This window comes from Bubalus bubalis, chromosome 5 (assembly GCF_019923935.1).
Source record: "Bubalus bubalis isolate 160015118507 breed Murrah chromosome 5, NDDB_SH_1, whole genome shotgun sequence".
Taxonomy (NCBI): Eukaryota; Metazoa; Chordata; class Mammalia; order Artiodactyla; family Bovidae; genus Bubalus; species Bubalus bubalis.
In genome coordinates, this window is record NC_059161.1 from 128679396 (window position 1) to 128701715 (window position 22320).

Here is a 22320-nt window from a genome sequence, read left to right on the forward strand (position 1 = left end):
CTTTAAGTAATTATGTCTTTGATTTTAATGAATAGTCATCAGAACAGGTGTTCTTCTGCCCTTAAAGAGGCTAACGAATGCCCTGGATCCCCTCCAGAAACCCTGGAATGAGAAAGCCAGGAAACAGGGACTCAGAGAGGTTGCGTGATATTCCTGAAGTCACATAGCAGTTTGGTGACAGAGGTGGGGCCAGAGCTCCTGTTAGCTTACTCCAAGTCCAGTGCTTTCTCCCCTCTTCCCAAACCTAAGGAGGACGTTAGAGTCGACAGATAATTAGCCTTGAAAGTCCCTTTGGGAGGCTGCACTGGGGACCAGCCTTTAAGAAAGGCCTGGCGTCACCTGTGTCTCTGGCCGCTTTGGAAGGGACACCATGTCTTTGGCTGGTGCCGGGTGAAGTTCAGTCTCTACGGTGCGGCGACTCTGGAGAATGCGCTTGGCTCCTCTGGGGCTGGGGTCCTGGGGGTGGGTGATGCCCACGCGCTGAAAGGCACGAGGGCATGAGAGCTGAACAAAGAACAGCGGGTTCACCTCCCTGGACTTGGGCTCCCTGGGAGGCGGGTGGTGGGTGGAACGGCCTGCAGTGTTTGAACGTTTGCTCTTATCTGTTCTTTCGGGCGGGGAGGGAGGAGGGGATAGCCATCGTGGTTGAGAACCCAGCAGGAGAGTGGGGATGGCCCCCACATTCTGCTGCTTCACATTCTACCCTTAATCCTGCCTTTTGGAAAAAACACTCTCCTCTGTCCTCCCGTCCCTCAAACAAAAGATTATCGCCAGTTTAAGGACTTCCCTGGCGGCTCAGCAGTAAAGAATCCGCCTGCAAAGCAGGAGCTGCTGGAGACACAGGTTCGATCCCTGGGTCGGGAAGATCCCCTGGAGGAGGAAATGGTAGTCCACTCCAGTATTCTTGCCTAGAGAATCCCATGGACAGAGGGCTGTGGTGGGCTACAGTCCATGGGGTCGCAAAGAGTCGGACACAATTTAGCGACTAAACGGCAACAACAACTGCATAGAATAAGATGCCCGGATCTCAAGTGCTGTTGGTTCTAACAGAGCTTCCTACACCTGTGTGACCCATGCCCATTAAGATATGAAATACTCAGGGGCTTCCCTGGTGGTCCAGTGGTTAAGAGTTTGCCTTTCAATGCAGGCGACGCAGGTTCAGTCTCTGGTGGAGGAACTGGGCTTCCACTTGCCACAGGACAGCTAAGCCTGCCTGCCACCACAACTAAGACTCAATGCAGTGAAATTAAAATAAAAAAAACCATGAAATATTCCTATTGCCCCCAGACAGTGACCTCACACTCGTCTCCCATCAACCGCCCATCCCACCCCCACCGTGGACGAATTCTGCCTGTTCTAAACTTCTTATAAATGAGAGCACAGGGTGAGAACGCCCCCACGTCCAGTTTTGTGCAGGGCAGTAGCAGTTCTGCTGCTGGGTCCGTCATATCGTGTGGATGGACCGAAGGCTACTGTCCATCCTCCTAGAAAGACTGGTTGTTTCCAGTTTGAAGCCTTTACGAATGGAGCTTCAAGGAACAGTGCTTTTTATGGTCATGTTTTCGTTTCTCCAATAAATGCCTCCAGCTGAAATATAGGGGTCATAAGATAAAAGTATGTTTAACTATTTAAGAAACTGCCAGGGTTGTTTCGTCACTCAGTAGTGTCCAACTGTTTGCAACCCCATGGACTATATCGCCCGCCAGGCTCCTCTGTCCATAGGATTCTCCAGGCAAGAATACTGGAGTGAGTTGCCATTCCCTTCTCCAGGGGATCTGTCTTCCCGACCCAGGGATGGAACCCAGGTCTTCTGCATTGCAGGCAAATTCTTTTTTTTTTTTTTTTAACTTTCACTACAAAATAATTTATTAAAACACAGCTTCAGCCTCCTATATACAAGCGCACATACTCCTGACTACCCTAACTAGGGGACCCTTCTCCCTTGCTTTGCGAACCTCTTCTATCAGATCTTTAAGATACTGGATCTCCTTGGCCAAGGAATCTGCCTTCTCTTTCAGAGCCTCATTCTTTTTTTCTAGCTCTTTACATTCACCAGTGAGGGCCTCCTGTTCTGCCCTCTTCTTCTGGCGGTACCTGGTAGCTGCTGTCTTGTTCTGCTCCATTTTCTTCAGCCTCTTGTCTAGCTTCTCACCCTTGACTTTTGCTACCACCATCTTCTCTCCAGGAGGGTCGTAGGGTTTGGGGCGGGAAGAGCCACTGAGGGCACCTGGAGAGAGCAGGCTCGTATTTGGAGAGCCCCTGGAGGTGGAGGGGCTCTCCTGGGGAGGGCCCGGGGAGGAGTCAGGGCTCAGGCAGACGCCACCATCCGTATCTGAGGGGGCATCCTCCTCTTTTACGCACTGAGGGAACACAGTAGTATAAGTGGTGGAGTCTGGCTTGCTATCTCCTTCAGGGATAACCACTTCACTGCATAGCTCTAAACTAAAGGAATGATCTGGAGTGGAAGACAGGGCCCCTGGGGAAGGGGGAAGAGGTTGAGAGAAAGTGAAGGGGGCACCCTGGTCAATTGTTGGTAAACTTTCTGGAAGATGGCCAATTGGGTTTACTATCTGGGGGGGCTCCTTGTTAGTCTCCTGGACTAGGGGCTGAAAGAGATCACACGTGTCATCCAACGTGGCCAAGAGCTCATCTGGCATGGTTTCCAGGTCATCTTTACTGAACAGGATATCAAAATCAAACCCCTTCAAATCCATTTTCTCCACCATCCAATCTGTCCCGGAGAAAGCATCCTCCTTGCTCTTGTCTGAGACCAACCAATCCACAGCCAGCCATTCGGAGGAGCCTGCCTTAGCCTTGTCTCAGGAGAACCCATGATGTTTGAAGTGCTTGGCCACCTCCAGGTTGTCATCTAGGAGACCTAGGCTCTCTTCAGCCCCCAAACCCAACTGGTCAAAGGGGGACACAAAGTCCCCTCCTAACACCTCGCTGCTCAGAAAGCTCATCTCGGCCATGTCGCGAGGTTTTGGTGCTTAATTCGAGGAATGTGCTTAATTCGAAGATGTCTTTGTCGGTTACAGCAAGGCTGCTGCTGAATGCCGTGAAAAGCGCCATGGCTTAAGCTGCTGGGCAGGGGGGTTGCCGCTGCGGAGCCTGGTGCTGCTGCTGCTGCCGCTGCAAAGGCCGATGCTGCGGCAGGCACTGCTGCCTCTAATGCGCCATGGTGGCCGCGGACCCTGGGGGAGCGGGAGTAGAGACTGCGCACTTGCCCGGAGGAACTACACCTATGGACGGGAGGAAGGAAAAATCTGCAGGCAAATTCTTTACTGTCTGAGCCACCAGGAAAGCCTAAGATGGGAAGCAAGAAAATGCCAGCTGGTTGGCTAGAGTGCTTCCCTTTTTCCATCCCCCCAAGCAGGGTCTGAGAACTGTAATTGGATCTGATTTATTGGACTGACTTACTATTTGCCCAAACTCTGGGAGATGGTGAAGGGCAGGGAAGCCTGGCGTGCTGCAGTCCATGGGGTCACAAAGAGTTGGACAAGACTTAGCAACTGAACAGAACCTATCTGCCCCTCCTCCTCCACTGATGTAAATGCCAGGTGGTCCAGGAGAGCGTCTCTTGTGTGTCCTGAATCCTCAGCACACCCGCAGTGCCGGCACACAGTCAGTGCTCAGTAAACCTTTGCCGAATGCACGCGTTCCCACTTCTTCTCTGCTGCTGGTTGCCCAGGACCCATGTGGCTCTCTGAGGATCAAGTGGACCCGAGTCCCCATCTTTTTGTGAAAGAATCTGAGTGAGGGCACTCCCTCGTCCACTTGGAGACACCTGGGGGGGGGGGAGGTGTCTGATAACAGTGCGAAGGGTTTCCTCAAGGACAGAGGGCAGGAAGCCCCAAGTGTCCTGCATACAGCGTAGCCCCATTGTTGTGTTCTGAAAAGGCCTGGGGGCCGGGTGTAACCAGACGCGCACCTCTGCCAGAGCGAAGTCTCATGAAGGCACTTAACAGGGAACTCCCGGCAGGCTCTCCATAACCGAACCTTTGTAATTGTAGCCCAGCCCAGCCAGGCTGGACGGGGATATTCAGTGGGGTCAGAGCAACGCACAATGAGCCCTTGGGGAGAAAGTGGATCGGCACAAGCCGCTTGAAGTCCCGTTTGTGTGTTTGGGCTAGACTTGGAGGAAGAAAATGAAACGTGCACCATTCCTGGGGGAAAGCTTATATCAGTGTGTTCTCAGGAGAGAGGCTTGCTTCCCAAGAACCCAGAATCAGATCGGGTGATTGACGAGCATCTTCAGAGAAAGGGCCCAGTAAGCACATGAAAAGGCCCGCAAGTTCATTAGTCATCAGGAAGTGCAAAGTGAAACCACCACTTGATACCATCCTACGCCCACCAGAGGGGCTAAAATGCAAAACGCAGATGATGCCAAGCTCAGGCCAGAGCATGGGGCCACGGCGCTCTCACAGGCTGCCCGCGGGGGTGGGAGCTGATGCCGGAAACTCGAGAGCTGCGAGTCACTGAACCAGGCAGACTTGCTGCTCTCCCCTTGAGACGCCCGGCCTTGGTCGTCTAGAAGCACACATGCAGATTCCTTGCAGCAGTGCACACCACAGCCCCCAAATGGGAGCCCCTGGATGCCTACCAACCCTGGGCCAGATACTACACGTGGTCCCTTCCAACCCCAGAGCCCTCTATAGCCCAGGGTGAACTGCTCACAGCTGCTCCCAACATCGGGGAGGAATCACCAAGGTCGCGATGAACAAAGGATGCTGGACGCGAAAGGGACACACGCTGTGGGATCCTGTTTGTAGAACAAGCAGGACGGCGTCTGACCCCAGTTATAGAACATATAACAGCAAAATGCATCTGAGCAGACAAGAATCGGGGTAGTGGTTTCCCCTTGGGGGTCAGGAAGGGGGCTCCTGGGTGCTGGCCGCGTGAAAGTTCTTCGTTACCAAAAAGGCATCGTGTGTGCCTGCCTCTGGCATGTGTGTGATGCTCCTATGAGATGGTTTTAAGACATCAGGAGAGGGCAGTGCTGGAACCCACCTCTGCTTCAAGCTGCCTCAGCATTCTCACTGACCATGTAATCCCACTGTGGAATTATGCATGGCATGGCTTCTCTCTACACAGGGTATCCTGTGTTGAGCTTGCCGCCAATCCCTACACAAGGGTGAGAGACCAACGGCAGGGCGGTTAGGACAGATTTCAGGCAGCTTCTGGGGGCTTCTCCTGCAGAGGTTCATAGAAGAGCCTTGGTCAGAGACCGGCTTCTCAGGTACAACGCCTGTCTCAGAAACCCAAGCTCACTCCTTATCAAGCAAAGAGTTGGCACACGTTTTAAGTAGGGTATCCAGTAAACTAAGAGGTCTATGCTAGTGGGATCTTAGAACGGAGAATACTGTGCCAGAGCCTTGAGTCCATGAGAGAGAATAAGTCAACATGGATGAACTCACCTCTCAGAGACACCATAAGAAGTATATGAGTCAGCTTGCGCTGTGTAACAAACAACTTCAGAACCTAGTGGCTTGAAATAATGCATATTTATTATTTCAGGTTCTTTCAGTGGGGTCAGAAATTCAGAAATGGCTTAGCTGAGCGATTCTGGCTTGGGAGTCCCTCAGGAGGTTATCGTCAAGATGTCATCCAGGGCTGCAGGTATCTGAAGGTTGTCCTGGGGCTGGAAGATCAGCCTCCAAGATGACGCGCTCACACAGCTGTTGGCGGAGCCTCGGCTCCTCACCACAGGGACGTCTCCTCAGGCTGCGTGAGCGTCCTCACAGCATGCCGGCGGGCTTCACCGGGGGCAGGAGGTCCAAGAGAGGGTGAGGAGGAGTCTAAAACGCCTCTGACAGCCTGCTCTCAGGAGTAACATGCTGTCATTTCTGCTTTATTCTATTCATTCGAAGCGAGACACTAAGCTCCGTCCATACTTAAGGGGAGGGAGATTGGGCTCCCTTCTGAGCAGAGGAACACCCCAAAATTTGAGGATGTAATTTAAAACCACCACAGCAAAACCCCAGGGACAGCAGTATTCTGGGAGCTTCTTTTGGCTTAGACTCTATGACCATCTACGGGATGGTACCAACTGTCTCTAGCCCCCCTCCCCCTCCCGACTCAGAAAGTGGCCTCAGGCCGTGTCTACGGGGCCTAAGACCTCTGGGTGTCAGCCACCGTGTCCTCACCCTGGAGATCACACTCATTCTCCTCTAAGCATCACACACCCGGAACCCAGTGTCCTGAGCAGCCCAGGGACCACACACATCCTCGCCCACAAGTTGTCTGCAGCACCAGTTTTTAGATATTCATTTATTTGGCCACCCTGGGTCTTAGCTGCATCGTGCTGGGTTTTTTAGCCGCAGCACGTGGGATCTTTAGTCGTGACATGTGAGATCTAATTCCCTGAGCAGGGATCAAACCCGGGCCCTTTGCATTGGGAACATGGGGTCTTAGCCACAGGAGCATCAGGGAAATCCCAGTAGCATCATTTTTTGAAGCAATAAGACAAAACGAGCCTTCGATTTTACAAAGTCTGAGCCAACTCTGACAAAGAGTGCCTGGTCACATTTGCTGAGTTTTTGGCAACTCGGCAGCATGTTGAAAAATTGGGCCCAATCACATGTACAGGCTCATTCTGTGATTTCCAGGACACAACAGTAACCTTCAGTTCATGCTCAACAGGCCAAAAGACAGCAGCCACTGTGGTATCCACTGTTGCCCGGTGAACCTCCCAGAACGGTGGCTGCAAACAGCCACCCGCTATCTCTCATCAGGCTGTGCGTCGGGGGGCTGACTGGGGCCAGATGTGTGGTCAGTCTCCAGTGGGGACACTCCTGCATCCACAGTCAGCTGGGGGGTCAGCTGAGCTTGGCTGCTCAAGAGTAGCCACGATTCAATATGGACAAGCTGGCGGTTAGCTGGGATGGTGATGGGAGTCTCAGCCTCCAGCAGGCTGGCCTGGGCTTGTTCACAGGGCAGTGGCCAGATCCAGGACAGAATGCAGTGCTCTCAAGGCCCCATGAGGCTTGTCACTTTGCCTCTTTCTGTTGGCCAAACCAAGTCACAAGGCCAGCCCAGAAGCTGCAGAGACACACCCTGCCTCTTGACGGGAAGCATTGCAAAGTAGTGTGGCAACGGGGGCGGCTACTGGCCGGGGCAGGAGAATCATGGCCTCCTACAATCCACTACACGTGTGGTCTTCTTGACTTGCTGCTGAAGAAGACATTGGGTAGAACTCAGCATCTTCCTGCTGTTGTTGTTATTGTTCTCTTGCTAAGTCGTGTCTTACTCTTTGCAACCCCATGAACTGCAGCACCCCAGGCTTCCCTGTCCTTCACCACCTCCCAGAGTTTGCTCAAGCTCATGTCCATTGAGTCAGTGATGCCATCCAACCATCTCATCCTCTGTTGCCCACTTCTTTGGATAGAACTCAACATCTTCCCACTTGACCAGACCCTTTACCAACTGAGCTGTGAGGGAAGCCCATCTTCCCACTAAAAACTCTTAAAAAACCAAAAAGCACAGCTTTGAAACAGGGTTAGGAACACCTATATCAAGCTAAGAGCCAAAATCACACTGAATAGTGACGTGTTACAAGTGGTTTCATTAAAATCAGGGACAAATCAAGGATGCTGTGATCACCTCTGTCAATTATCAATGCCCTGAAAGTTCTAGACTGTGCTATCATCAGACAAGAAAATTCAATAGTAATTGTGGTTGTTGAAAGAGGGAAATGAAACTGCCACTTACTGAAGACGATATGATGGCCTACCTGAAAAACCCAAAGTATCAGCTGAAACATGGCGATAATCAGAAGGCGGCTCTGTCAGGGAGTCAGATCCTGACAACTCTCCAGAGCTACTGTGTGGCCAAAGGAATCCATGTAACTGCTGGAAACTGCAGTGGAGAAAGGATGCAATCCAAAAGAGGGGGGGTGGTGGATAGAAATACCCTGTGAATAAACTTAAAAGGGTAAAATACCAATAGGGACAAAAATGTAAAGTTCTCCTGAGGAACAAAGGAAGGGAGGGATGGGGGAGGGAAGTTTGTATAGATGGATGGATGGATAAAAGAACAGACGGATGATTAATGAGTGGATGGGTGGATGGATGGGTGGGTGGGTGGACAGATGGATGGATTGATGGACAGATGGATCAAGGATGGATGGATGGGTGGATGAGTGGATTAGTGAGTAGATAGATGGATGGACAGATGGCTGGCTGGCTGGATCGACAGGGAGATGGATAGATGGGTGGATGGATGAATGGATGGAGTAGTGAGTGGATGAGTGGATGGATGGATTAGTGACTGGATGGATGGATGGACAGATGGCTGGCTGGATGGGTGGATGAACAGAGGATGGAGTGAATAAAACAGATGTTTACACTCCAATTCTAAAATCATATTCTACTTAATTGATTGAGTAGGAGCTGGGCAATGATTGTTTCCTCCAGAACAGTGACACATGTTTGGAAATGGCCTAAGGGCTCATCAGTGAGGGGCGAGGTACAATCTGTGGACACCCCACAAGGAACAGCCCTCCCCCTCCCCCTCTACCACCTTCCCCATCCCCAGGAGCTCATCAGGGGTTCTGCCCATGCCCCCCACCCCACCCGACAGCCACGCAGGTCCTCCCGGGGTCTCCTCACCACGCAGAGTTATCCTCAGCCCCCCATCTCGCTCAGCTTCATCTCCTTGAGGGCAGGGTATGTTCTTGCTTCTTCAGCCAGAAATTTGTTGAGTGTCTTGTCTGTGCTGGGTGTGGGATTTACAGGGGTAAGTAAAACGGATGTGGTCTGGAGCACAGTTAAGTGACAAGAGAGGAAAAGGAGCAGATTATAAAATGCTATCCCTCTTATCAATAAATACAACGCTGAGATGGATGGTGCATCGATTATATGCCAGATGCTGTGTGCGCCCCTTACCAAGCACGTGCTGCCACCTCCTGATTCACAGAGGAGGCGGCGGGGACGGTCACGCGGTCAGGGAGTGCTGAGGGCAGGTTCACACCCACGCGGGGGGACCGTGCACTTTGCTGAGCTCCAGCCACCTCTCCAGTGGCTGCGACAGGAATAACGCCCGTCCAGATGTCATGAAGCATCCTCTGAGACGTAAGCCTTGTCACAGGCTTCTCCTTCTTCGCTAGTTTCTTAAAATATATCATGGAAAGACAGGACTATCATTTTGGTGACTTCCCTGGTTTCTTTTAAACCCAGAAAATAATGTTTCAGTGCTCCTGGGAGAGGTTTACCATTTGGTCCCAAGGGAGGCCGACTTTATCAGCAAGTCTGTGAATGGCCCTTGACTTGTGGAATCAGAGTTAGTAGGAAAAAATTCTCACCGTGAGTGCCTTATGATTGTCGCCACTGGTTAGTGAGCATCTCTTTTGTCTTCAGAACCCTAGCATGGGTTTATTATCTAGTTTACTCCTCACAGCATCCCTGAAAGGCAGAGATCATTTCTACACTGAAACTGCAGTCCAGAAAGGTTAAGTAACTTGGCAAAGGTCACACAGCTTGCACCAATCTCTCAGAGCTGGAGACTTCTCTTTGCCAGTTTCAGAATCAAGGAGGAGGTGACATTGCTTAAAATGTCAATGAGAAAAACACGCTCGTTGGCACCCCGTCCAGGGTTATTCTAGGAAAGTCTGTGAGAAATTGCTATGGTTTGAAATCTCTGCTTCTCTATGGAGTCAGCCAAACATGGCCTCGTTGTTGATCTTCAGAAGCATATTTTTAGTGTGAGGTGGGTTGTGTTTATTTTTCTGATGGATAGCAAAGATGAGGTTTCTATAAATAAAACCTTGGCTCCCCACCCCCCCCCCCCATTTTACTTCCTGTGGACGATTCACAAGTGAGTTGACCAATCAAATGAGTTTACCAGCTCCAAAGAACTCAAAATGGAAAGTTCCCGTGAGTGAAGGGACCATCTCAGTCTTTAAAGAGCTTCTCCGTCTGGAGCACCATGAGGTGGCTTTCCACGCCTGGTTAAGAGCGAGCTGGGGGTGCAATTTGATCATTTTAATGATAATTATGTGATGTGAGTACCAATTAAGGAATGTTTCTCTTTTAACTGAAAGCAACCCACTTTCTGAACTGGAAAGCATCTCAACCAAGTGATAAATCCATTTCTAGCTTTCAATCTGTGAAACAGCTGGCACCAGTGCGGGGTCCCGAAGTACCCAGAGCCCCCAAGACTTGCGCTGCTCTGAGTTCTGGTCTCCAGGGATCTGAGGCCAGGCCCACAAGGGATCACCCTCCCCATACTGAGCCCCCGTGCCCCCTTAGCACCACGGCCGTGGAAGACCCCGTGCAAACTCTCAACACATGTGACAGGAGGCATTTACAGGAGCTCTTGCCTCACACTGCCACCAGTGAAGAAACCAGAGACGATGTTCTTGGGAAGAGAAGCCTCTGGAGACGATTTACACCCAGCATTTTCAGTTCTTACTGCTATGGAGACAAGTCCTGGTCCCTCGCCACGCCTACTCACCCCTCGAGCCACCTCCTCTCTCCCTGCAGGTGCGCCCCACCTGTGCTCTGAGCCTAGCACACGGCTGATGCTCTGGGAGTCTGCATCCAATGTGGTACCCAGACGCTCTCCTACCAGAGCATGCGTCCCAGTTGCCAACCTTGCTCCCTCCCTCCATCCATCCCTTGTGGCTTCTTCCTGCCTGCCTGTGTCTTCCCTGTGTGACCCCAGCTCCCTGAAGTGAACTTGCCAAGTCCAAGGACAGCACGGGGGGGGGGGGGGGCACTGCCAGCGTCCACAGTGACCTCGGAAGTGAGCCCAGCACGCACTCCCATGCCTGCCTGACTCCTCTGTTCTCCTCTCTGCCCTGCCCCCAGGGCACCTGTCCTTTCCTACACACGCTGATCCTCTGAAGAGCCTTTAGCTCTGTTAATATTATTGTTACAACAGATACATCAAATTTCCCCTCCTGCCCATCTTTGCGTGTACACTGCGGCAGTGTTAACTGGATACGCACTGCAGCAAATCTCTCAAACTTTTCATCCTGCCGAACTGAAACTCTGAACTCACTGGACAGTTCTCCCTTTCCCCTCCCCTCTGCCCCAGTACCCACCACACTACCCTTTGCTCCTTAAGAGTCTGTCTACTTTGAGTGCTTTGAGTAAAAGTGGCATGGTGCAGTACTCGTGTTTTTGTGGCTGGTTTATTTTGCTGAACGCTGGGTCTTTGTTGCTGAACAGGCTCTTCTCTCGTTGCGGCGAGCGGGGACTACTCTTGTTGCCGTGCACAGGTTCCTCTTTGCGGAGCTTCTCCTGTTGTGGTTTGAGGGCTCTAGAGCTCAGGCTCAGCAGTTGAGCTGCACAGACTTAGTTGCTCTGCAGCGAGTGGGATCTTCCCAGATCAGGGATCGAACCCGTGTCTCCTGCATTGGCAGGTGGATTCTTTACCACTGAGCCACCCTGTCCTTCCCTTTCAAGGCTGAATTACCTTCCATAGGCTTCCCTGGTGGCTCAGACGGTAAAGAATCTGCCTGCAGTGTAGGAGACCTGGGTTTGATCGCTGGGTCAGAAAGATCCCCGGAGAAGGGAATGGCAACCCACTCCAGTATTCTTGCCTGGAGAATCCCATGGACAGAGGAGCCTGGCAGGCTATAGTCCATGGAGTCACAGAGTCGGACATGACTGAGCGACTAACACTTTCACTTTCCGCCTATGGTTGTGTGGATGGACCGTATCGTCTTCATCCATTCATCTGTCAGTGGACACGGGTTGCTTCCACCCCTTGGCTGTTGTGAATAATGCTGCCATGACACGGGGGTGCAGACACCTCTTTGAGATCCTGTTTTCACTTCTTTGGGGGAGGTACCCACAGTGAGATTGCTGGATCGTGGGCTAGCTCTGTTTTTGATTTTTTGAGGAGCCTCCACACTGCCTTTGATAGCAGCAGTGTTTTGTACTCCCATCAATAGTGCACAAGAGTTCCAGTTTCTCTGCATCCTCAACGACCTGTGTTATTTTCCTTTTTTTTTTGATAGTAGCCACCATAATGGGTGTGAAGTGATACTTTGTTGTGCTTTTGATTGGCATTTCCTTGACAATTAGTGATGTTGAGCATCGTTTCATACGCTCATTGCCCATCTGTATATCTTATTTGAAGAAATGTGTATTCAAGTCTTTTGCCAATCTTAATCAGTTTTTTTGGGTTTGGATGTTGAGTTGAGGAGTTCTTTCTGTCATCCGGATATGAACTCCTCATCAGAGGCATGGTTTGCAAATATTTTCTCCCCATGTGTAAATTGCCTTTCACCTTATTGATGGTTTCCTTGGCTGCACAGAAGTTTTGAGTTTTCTGTAATCGCCCTTGTTTATTTTTGCTTTTGTGGCCTCTGCGTTTCGTGTCATATACAAGAAATCATCGCCAAATCCCGTGTCGTCAAGATTTCCCCTGTGGTTTCTTCTAGTAATTTTATAGTTTCAAGTCTTCTGCTCAGCTCTTTGATCCATTTGGAGTTAATTTTTGTACGTAATGAAAAGTACGGGTCCAGGTTCACTCTTTTGCCTGGGGAGATTGGTTTTCCCCAACCCGTTTGTTGAAACAACTGTCCTTTGCCCCATTGCATTAGGTGGTTCAACCAAATGATCTTGTTGAAGATAGTTTGACCATCTACACAAGGGTGATCTCTGGCTTCTCTATTCTTTCCCGTTTGTCTGTATGTCTGTCTTTCTGCCGTTACCACCCTGTTTGTTAGCCTTGCCTTCATCTTTGGTGGTATGCTGTCTAAGATGCTTCCACTTTTCCTCGAACTTTATTGATTTTTAATGTATTTGGCTGTGCCGGGTCTTAGTTGCCGCCCGTGGGGTCTCCGATCTTCGTTGCAGCGTGCTGCATCTTTATTTGCAGCATGCAAATGCTTAGTTGTGGCATGTGGGATCTAGTTCCCTGACCAGGGATCGAACCCTGCCCCCCTGCATTGGAAGCGTGGAGTCTTAGCCACTGGACCACCAGGGAAGTCCCTTCCTTCAACTTTGAATGAAGCAAGTGCCCTTTAGAGTCGGTGGCTGGTGATGACCATGGAGACTTGTGCCAAGCGCCATCCCAAGTGCTGTCAGGTCACCATCCAGAGTGGAACCCCTCTTGACCTCCCCGCCCATCCCAGGAGCTGGGACACCACCTCCAGGCAGCCCACATGGATGCAGTCCTCAGCATCCTGTGTCCTGCACATCTCTGTGAGCGGATGTTAAGGAGTTGAGGGAGAGCCTGATCCAGCCGCAGAGTCTCCAGCGAGACGAAGTCGCATTCCACAGATTAGCCATGGGCCCCTGGCGCCCAGATAGCCCCCTTGGGTCCAGACACCATGGGTATTTCCCGCATGCACCCCAGACGTCTGGAAAGATGACGTAGGCCTGGCAGATTTTGTTATTTCCTTCTCTTAACACCCGGCCAGAATTCATGCCAGTTGGGGACTGAAGGACAAAAGGCCTGTGGAGCAGCCAGTGTGAGTCCTGACAGGCCAGAACCAGCGATGGGCAGGGCCTCATTCCGGTGGGGACTTCATCCAAGGGCTTCTGAGCATCCCTGGATGCAGTTCTTTCCTGGGAGTCACGGCTCCAGCAGAATTGTCACTAGGAATTTTCACCCATCCCAGTGAGGCTCCAGAAGGGCTGCAGGCTGCCCGCAGGGAGGGAGCGGGGCCACTTCCTGCAGGGAGACCGGTGGGCACCCTCCTGGTGCTCCAGGGTCCCCATGTGAGAGGTGGAGTCGGACGGCACCCCTCCAGGGGGTTGGTTGCAAAATGAGTGCAGATGCTCAAACTCCATAAATCCTGCTTTTGTTATTACTTTCCCTGTAACAATGGAAAGCCCCCTGCTTACTCTTGGCCCTCCAGGAGGAGATCCGGGAACCACCCCGGTGGCCCATATCCACAGATTTGAGCCTTAAAAGTTTCCTCAGACGTCACAAGAGTTAGGGAAGTTTACATGTCATGCCTATTTTTCGCGTTAAAGGAAAATGCATTAGTCAACCAGGGCCACCATAACAAAGTCCCACAACCAAGGCAGCTTAGAGAGCCCGATTCCCTGCCTCCAGTCCTGGAGGCTGGACTCCCAGACCCGGGTGTGGGCGGGGCTGGTCCTCCTGAGGCCTCTCTCCTGGGTGTGCAGACGGCCGTCTCCTCCCCGTGTCCTCACTGGCTCGTCCCTCTGTGTGTGTCTGTGTCCTGAGCTCCTCTTCCTGTAAGGACCCGAGTCCTGTGGGATTAGAGCCCGACCCTAGGGATCTCATTTTGACTCAGTCACCTCTTTAAAGCCCCGGCTCCAGGTACAGCCACGCTCTGAGGTGCTGGGGGTCAGGAGTGCAAGACAGGAATTTTCTTTTTCTTTTTTTGGCTGCATGCCGCAGCATGTGGAGTCTTATTTCCCAGACCAGGGATCAAACCTGTGCCCCCTGTTTCCTGCAGTGGAAGTGCAGAGTCTTAACCACCAGACCGCCGGGGAGTCCCCAAGGCAGGAATTTTGAGGTGACAAAATTGATGCTTTTGAACTGTGGTGTTGGAGAAGACTCTCGAGAGTCCCTTGGGCTGCAAGGAGATCCAACCAGTCCATCCTAAAGGAAATCAACCCTGAATACTCATTAGAAGGACTGATGCTGAAGCTGAAGCTCCAATACTTTGGCCACTTGATGTGAAGAACTGACTCATTAGAAAAGATCCTGATGCTGGGGAAGACTGAAGGCAGGAGAAGGGGACGACAGAGGATGAGATGGTTGGATGGCATCACTGACTCAATGGACATGAGTTTGAGCAAGCTCCAGGAGACAGTGATGGACAGGGAAGCCTGGCGTGCTGCAGTCCATGGGGTTGCAAAGAGTCAGACTAGACTGAGCGACTGAACAATAAAAATTCAGCCCACACAGGGAACTTTCATCTCAGCCACACAGCCAGGGACCCTGCTGTTCCCCGTTCCTGCCCCCTTACCCAGGTTGCTTCTAGGTGCTTGTGGGTTGGAGTCTCTGCAGGCTTCTCCTGCAGGAGTTGCTGATAACACGTCACCAGGCTGGGGACGTCTTTCTCCATCTTCACAGGGGACTGTCTACACTGCATGGTCGTGGGAGGGGAAGAGGAATTAGACAAGCTGGGGCAAAGGCACTCTGTCCTGCCTCTGCAGGTGGGGGTAGGTGGCCAGCACACCCACATGGACTCAGCCGGTGCTTGGTCAAACCCCCATCACCTGCCAGAAGCTGCTCTGAGCACCTCGAGGAAGTGGCGCTGTCATGAGACAGACAGACAGAGAGTCACTCAAGAAACAACAGGCTGCTTGGCCATCCCTCCAACACAGACCCCTCCCGTCTCGGGTCCTGGTCCTTTCTGTCCCTCCTGTCCGAGTCGAGATGCATGAGCTCAGCCATCTCCCCAACCACCCACCCACGAGAGGGCCCTCCCCTTCTCCTGGGTCCACAGATTGTTTGATGGCTGTTCGCTACACCCCACGGCTTCCCAGGTGGTACTAGTGGTAAAGAACCTGTCCGCCAGTGAAGCAGACACAAGAGATGCAGGTTCCACCCCTGGGTTGAAATGATCCCCTAGAGGAGGGCATGGCAACCCACTCCAGTATTCTGGCCTGGAGAATCCCATGGACAGAGGAGCCTGGCGGGCTACAGTCCACAAGGTCGCAAAGAGTTGGACGAGACTGAGCGACTGAGCGACTGAGCACACGCACTCTGCATTCTTCACGGATGTTACTATTTATTCCGGGGATATGTCAGCCCCCTGGGTCAGGGGTTATCCTGCTCACACCCGCTCTCAGTGCCTCCATACCTGTCTGCACGTAGTGGGTGCTCTGTGAATGTACAGGAGCAGGGATGTGTGGGGTGAGCAATGGGAGGGAAGTCTGATGGAATGTGCTGGGGGAATCCCAGGAAGGCCTCCTGGAGGAAGTAACAACTTCCAGGGTGGGTAGGCATTAGTCATATGGAAAGGTGCAGGAAGGGTGTTCCAGGTGGAGGGAACAGCATATGCAAAAGCCTGGAGCAGGGAGAGGAGGATGGAGGACCCGAAAGGCAGAGTTGGGCTGGAGGGCACTGGGAGAGGTGACCTTGAAGAGTTAAGCACACATTGCAACACCCCCTGCCTCATCAGCCATCCCCGCCTCTGTCTATCTCATGCCTCTGTCTGTAGCTCAAAGAGGAGCACCCATGGATTTCTGACACTCACTGCAGCCAGCACCCTGGCACGTGCCAGCTGCCCACACACCCAGGGTGCAAGAGCCAGAGTCTTCTCACTTCCCCCAAGCAGGTTCTGGGAAATGTCCTTTATCCATTAAAAAAAAAAAATTATTTCTCCTTTCCACATAGCTGGAGTATTTTTTAGGTGTTTCCAAGCTTTAGTGCTTTAAAAACATAAATATTTAAAGAGGTTCACCATTTGCCCCATCGATGAAATGCTGAGAGATGTATTCTTAGATCACTTTGTAAATATCAGCAGAGCACCAGAGTCCTGACTCATCCATGCACCTCGAAGTTTCAACAGTTGGATTCTGTTGTAAATAGAATTGCTGCCTGTTGGAGATACTTTTATTGGGATTGATATCTACCCATCCATCCATTTGTTCATAGATTTATCCATCTGTCCTTCCAATCATCCACCATCCAACTGTCTATCCATCCATCTATGCAACTATCCATCCACCTTTCCAGCCATCCATCTATCCAACCATCCATCCACCCATCCAACCATGCATCCATTCATGTATCCATCCACCCATCTATCCATCCCTCCATCCGGCCCCCCTTTCATTCACAGGGGGTGCTGTGGTCCCACTAGAGAACAAGACCAGTCCCTGCCCTCAAGGAGTTCACAGTCTAGTGGGGAAGACAGACAAAAGGCAGCAATATCTCATACATTTCCAACTGGAAGGCATGTAATGAAAGAAAAGCCTGGTGCTCTGAGAGTTTATACCAGATGAATCTCACCCAGCTCGGGATCAAGAAAGACTTTCCCAAGGAAAAACATGTTTAAGCTGGAACCTGAAGGATGGGTAGGAGCTTGCCAGGAAAAAGGTGGAGAAAAGTATTTCAGGTGGTAGAACCAAAAAGTGCAAAGACCCTGAGGCAGTTAAGCACTTGGCATGTTCAAGCAACTGAAACAAAGTCCGAGTAGCTGAGATAGCACGGTCTAAGGCTGAAGAGACTGAGAGGGCCTCGATCATGCTGTCTTCAAGACCAAATTATGAATTTGGACTTGATCTTAAGAGTGGAAGAGAAACCAGGGAAGAACTACAAATAGAGGAGGGCTAGTCATGTATGGATGTGAGAGTTGGACTGTGAAGAAAGCTGAGTGCCGAAGAATTGATGCTTTTGAACTGTGGTGTTGGAGAAGACTCTTGAGAGTCCCTAGGACTGCAAGGAGATCCAACCAGTCCATTCTAAAGGAGATCAGTCCTGGGTGTTCTTTGGAAGGAATGATGCTAAAGCTTAAACTCCAGTACTTTGGCCACCTCATGCGAAGAGTTGACTCATTGGAAAAGACTCTGATGCTGAGAGGGATTGGGGGCAGGAGGAAAAGGGGACGACAGAGGATGAGATGGCTAGATGGCGTCACCGACTCGAAGGACATGAGTTTGAGTGAACTCCAGGAGTTGGTGATGGACAGGGAGGCCTGGCATGCTGCGATTCATGGGGTTGCAAAGAGTCGGACACAACTGAGCGACTGAACTGAACTGAACTGAGGACTGGGTTTGCTTTTTCAAGTCAAGTTTTAATCAAATATACCATAAGTGGAGAAAAGTGCACGCATCCTAAACACGCTAATTAGCTCAGGATGCCATAACAAAATACCATAGACCAGGGACCTTGAAGAGTAGAAATCTATTTCTCACATTTCTGGAGGCTGGAATTCCAAGGTCAAAGTCCAGCAGGGGTGGAGTCTGGTGCATGTTCCCTCCCTGGCTTGCAGATGGCCACCTCTCTGCTGTGTCCTCACGTGGCCTTTCTTCTGTGTCTGGTGTCCCTATAGGACTAGAGCACCACCCTGGAGGTTAATGACGTCGTTTACCCTGAATTCCCTCCTTAATAAGGATTGTATCTCCAAATGTGTTCCGGCTAGGGGTTAGGGCTTCCGCTAACGAATTTGGGAAAGATGCAATTCAATCCACAGCGGTACAACTCAGAGTTTCATAAAGTACGCACCCAGGTAACTCACATTCGGGGGAGAAAAAGAACGTGGCCTCCAGATGCACTTCTTACCCCTTCCCGTCCCCCCACCGCACCCCCAACAGTTCCCATGTCTTCCAACGCCATGGAGCATTTTGCCTGGTTCTGAATCACGTTCCAGTGGAACTGGGCAGCAAATACTCTAGCTTCCAGCTTCTCTGGCTCAGCATGTGCTGTGAGCGCCATCCTTATATCCCATGCGTCGTGTAGCTCATTCATCCCACACCACATGTTCTTGACAATCCTACTGCAGGCAGATGGGCTGCTCTGGGGGCTACGGGGAGCGGAGTTGCTCTGAGTGTTCTGTGCAGGGCTTTCGGTGACCATGTGAGAGCGTTTCTGTAGGGAGTGGAACCACCAGGTCAAAAGTATGCATGGGTGGGGCTCTAGTAGATTACACCTCGACACTTTCTAAATCCCTAAGTGATGATCCGACCAGCACTGGCTACATTGTGGGGACTGGGCAGCCGGGCGAGGAGGCAACCTGGAATCCAGAGGAGAGGGGCTGGTGATCAAAGGGATTCAGACACATGGACTGTTGACAGTTTGTAAGCCTTGCGCCCAGGGCTCATCAGACCTTCCTAATGTCATGAAAGGCCTGCTGTCCCTTTAATTATAAAGCTTCGGGGCTCTGCTCCATCTCTGTCTCTTGATCATTTCACTCTTGGAGCCTCCGTTAGGTAGTTGTGGCTGTTGTCGCTGTAATTGTTTGCTGAAAGGCTTAAAATCCTCAACCGAAGGGGGAAAGCAGGAGACATGCCAGTGAGTAAGCTTTGAGGGAATTATTCCCCATGCTGCTTAGGCCCAATTCCTAGACGTTGATGGATAGCGGGCGTGCTGTGTGCAGGGCTCTTTTGGATGATCTGGGAGACTCACATGTATACCAGTGGGGCACTGGGCCCAGACCAGGATGTGGCCCGGGAGGCGTCGAGCCCTGTCTCTTGCTGCTCTGTCACTATGGAGAAGGAGCGGAACCCTGGCTGGAGGTTGAGAAGACCGTGGTCTCAGCACTAACGAAGGTGGGTGGGACCTTGCTTTCCTTTGCCCTTTTTGCCGAGCCCACTGTGACTGTGGCTCCTGGTGACTCCCGGACACAGCTTCCCACGCAGCCGACACGGCCACCCAGCAAGCTCCTGTCGCTCCAACTCCGGTCCTGTTCATCGTCGAGGACGTGACGCCACTGCAGGGCAGCCCCGGCTCATGGCCCCTGCGGTCCGCTTGCCCTGTAGCCCTTTAGGACCAGGGAAAGGGCAAGGACAGGACAAAGGAGGAGCCACATGACCCCACAGAGGTCAGGAGACACGCCCACAGCCACACAGCTGCATAGACTTTCCAAGTGATAGCTTACAGTGAGTGAGGTCAGATACATGATCTCCAAAGAAGATTTAGCTTTGGGACCAGGAACCAGTCTTGATCACTCAAGAGCTTTTGTGTAGCAGACTTTTGTTAAAGTCTAAAAAAGGATAGAGAAAGTTTCTGACACAGACATAAGAAGGGGGACAGAGAGTGCCTCCCTCGCTAGTCTTCAGTTCAGCTCAGTTCAGTCGCTCAGTCGCATCCAACTCTTTGTGACCCCATGGACTGCAGCACACCAGCCTTCCCTGTCCATCACCAACTCCGGGAGCTTACTCAAACTCATGTCCATCAAGTCTGTAATGCCATCCAACCATCTCATCCTCTGTCATCCCCTTCTTCTCCTGCCTTCAATCTTTCCCAGCATCAGGGGCTTTTCCAAGGAGTCAGTTCTTTGCATCAGGTAACCAAAGTATTGGAGCTTCAGCTTCAGCATCAGTCCTTCCAATGAATATTCAGGGTTGATTTCCTTTAGGATTGACTGGTTTGATCTCCTTGCAGTCCAAGGAACTCTCAAGAGTCTTTCCAACACCACAGTTCAAAAGCATCTATTCTTTGGTGCTCAGCTTTCTTTATAGTCCAACTCTCACATCCATACATGACTACTGGAAAAACCATAGCTCTGACTAGATGGACCTTTGTTGGTTTTTAATATGCTGTCTGGGTTGGTCATAGTTTTTCTTCCAAGGAGCAAGTGTCTTTTAATTTCATGGCTGCAGTCACCATCTGCAGTGATTTTGGAGCCCCCCAAAAATAAAGTCTGTCACTGTTTCCATTATTTCTCCATCTATTTGCCATAAAGTGATGGGACCAGATGCCATGATCTTAGTTTTCTGAATGTTGAGTTTTAAGCCAACTCTTCTTCGCCTTCTGCCATAAGGGTGGTATCATCTGTATATCTGAAGTTATTGATATTTCTCCTGGCGATCTTGATTCCAGCTTGTGCTTCATCCAATCTGGCATTTCACACGATGTACTCTGCATATAAGTTAAATAAGCAGGGTGACAATATTCACCCTTGACGTTCTCCTTTCCCGATTTGGAACCAGTCTGTTGTTCCATGTCCAGTTCTAATTGTTGCTTCTTGACCTGCATACAGATTTCTCAGGAGGCGTGTCGGGTGGTCCAGTACTCCCATCTCTTGAAGAGTTTGCCATAGTTTCTTGTGATCCACAGAGTCAAAGGCGTTGGTGTCATCAATAAAGCAGAAGTAGATGCTTTTTTGGAACTCTTTTGCTTTTTTGATGATCCAACAGATGTTGGCAATTTGATCTCTGATTCCTCTGCCTTTTCTAAATCCTGCTTGAACATCTGGAAGTTCATAGTTCATGTACTGTTGAATCCTGGCTTGGAGAATTTTGAGTGTTACTTTGCTAGTATGTGGGATGAGTGCAATTGTGCGGTAGTTTGAGCCTTCTTTGGCATTGCCTTTCTTTGGGATTGGAATGAAAACTGACCTTTTCCAGTCCTGTGGCCACTGCTGAACTTTTCAAATTTGCTGGCATATTGAGTGTACCACTTTCACAGCATCATCTTTTAGGATTTGAAATACCTCAGCTGAAATTCCATCACCTCCACTAGCTTTGTTCATAGTGATGCTTCCTAAGGCCCACTTGACTTTACATTCCAGGATATCTGGCTCTATGTGAGTGATCATACCATCATGATTATCTGGGTCGTGAAGATCTTTTTTGTATAGTTCTTCTGTGTATTCTTGACACCTCTTCTTAATATCTTCTGCTTCTGTTCAGTTCAGTTCAGTTGCTCAGTCGTGTCTGACTCTTTGCTACCCTATGAATCACAGCAGGCCAGGCCTCCTTGTCCATCACCAACTCCCGGAGTTCACTCAAACTCATGTCCATCAAGTCAGTGATACCATCCAGCCATCTCATCCTCTGTCATCCCCTTCTCCTCCTGCCCCCAATCCCTCCCAGCATCAGGGTCTTTTCCAATGAGTGAACTCTTTGCATGAGGTGACCAAAGTATTGGAGTTTCAGCTTCAGCATCAGTCCTTCCAATGAACACTCAGGACTGATCTCCTTTAGGATGCACTGGTTGGCTCTCCTGGCAGTCCAAGGGACTCTCAAGAGTCTTCTCCTAGGTCCATACCATTTCTGTTCTTAATTGTGCCCATCTTTGCATGAAATGTTCCCTTGGTATCTCTAATTTTCTTGAAGACATCTCTAGTCTTTCCCATTCTACTATTTCCCTCTATTTCTTTGCACTGATCACTGAGGAAGACTTTGTTGTCTCGCCTTGCTATTCTTCGGAACTCTGCATTCAAATGAGTATACCTTTCTTTTTCTCCTTTGCTTTAGCTTCTCTTCTTTTCTCACCAATTTGTAAGGCCTCCTCAGACAACCATTTTGCTTTTTTGCATTTTTTTTTCTTGGGGATGCTCTTGATGACTGCCTCCTGTACAATGTCACAAACCTCTGCCCATAGTTCTTCAGGCACTCTGTCTATCAGATCTAATCCCTTGAATCTATTTGTCACTTCCACTGTATAATCGTAAGGGATTTGATTGAGGTCATACCTGAATGGTCTAGTGGTTTTCCCTACTTTCTTCAATTTCAGTCTGAATTTGGCAATAAAGAGTTCATGATCTGAGCCACAGTCAGCTCCTGGTCTTGTTTTTGCTGACTGTATAGAGCTTCTCCATCTTTGGCTGCAAAGAATATAATCAGTCTGATTTTGGTATTGACCATCTGGTGATGTCCATGTGTAAAGTCTTCTCTTGTGTTGTTGGAAGAGGGTGTTTGCTATGACCACTTTGTTCTCTTTGACAAAACTCTGTTAGCCTTTGACTTGCTTCATTTTGTTCTCCAGAGC

The 22320-nt window shown here is 50.5% G+C and overlaps 1 protein-coding gene and 1 pseudogene across 5 annotated transcripts in view; one reads left to right on the forward strand and one right to left on the reverse strand.

Annotated features, from left to right (window-relative positions):
• The window catches only part of ANO1 (anoctamin 1), a 188311-nt gene that overhangs the window by 26302 nt on the left and 139689 nt on the right, over positions 1–22320 (forward strand). The window lies entirely within an intron of this gene.
• LOC102400039 lies at positions 1848–3233 on the reverse strand (annotated as a pseudogene).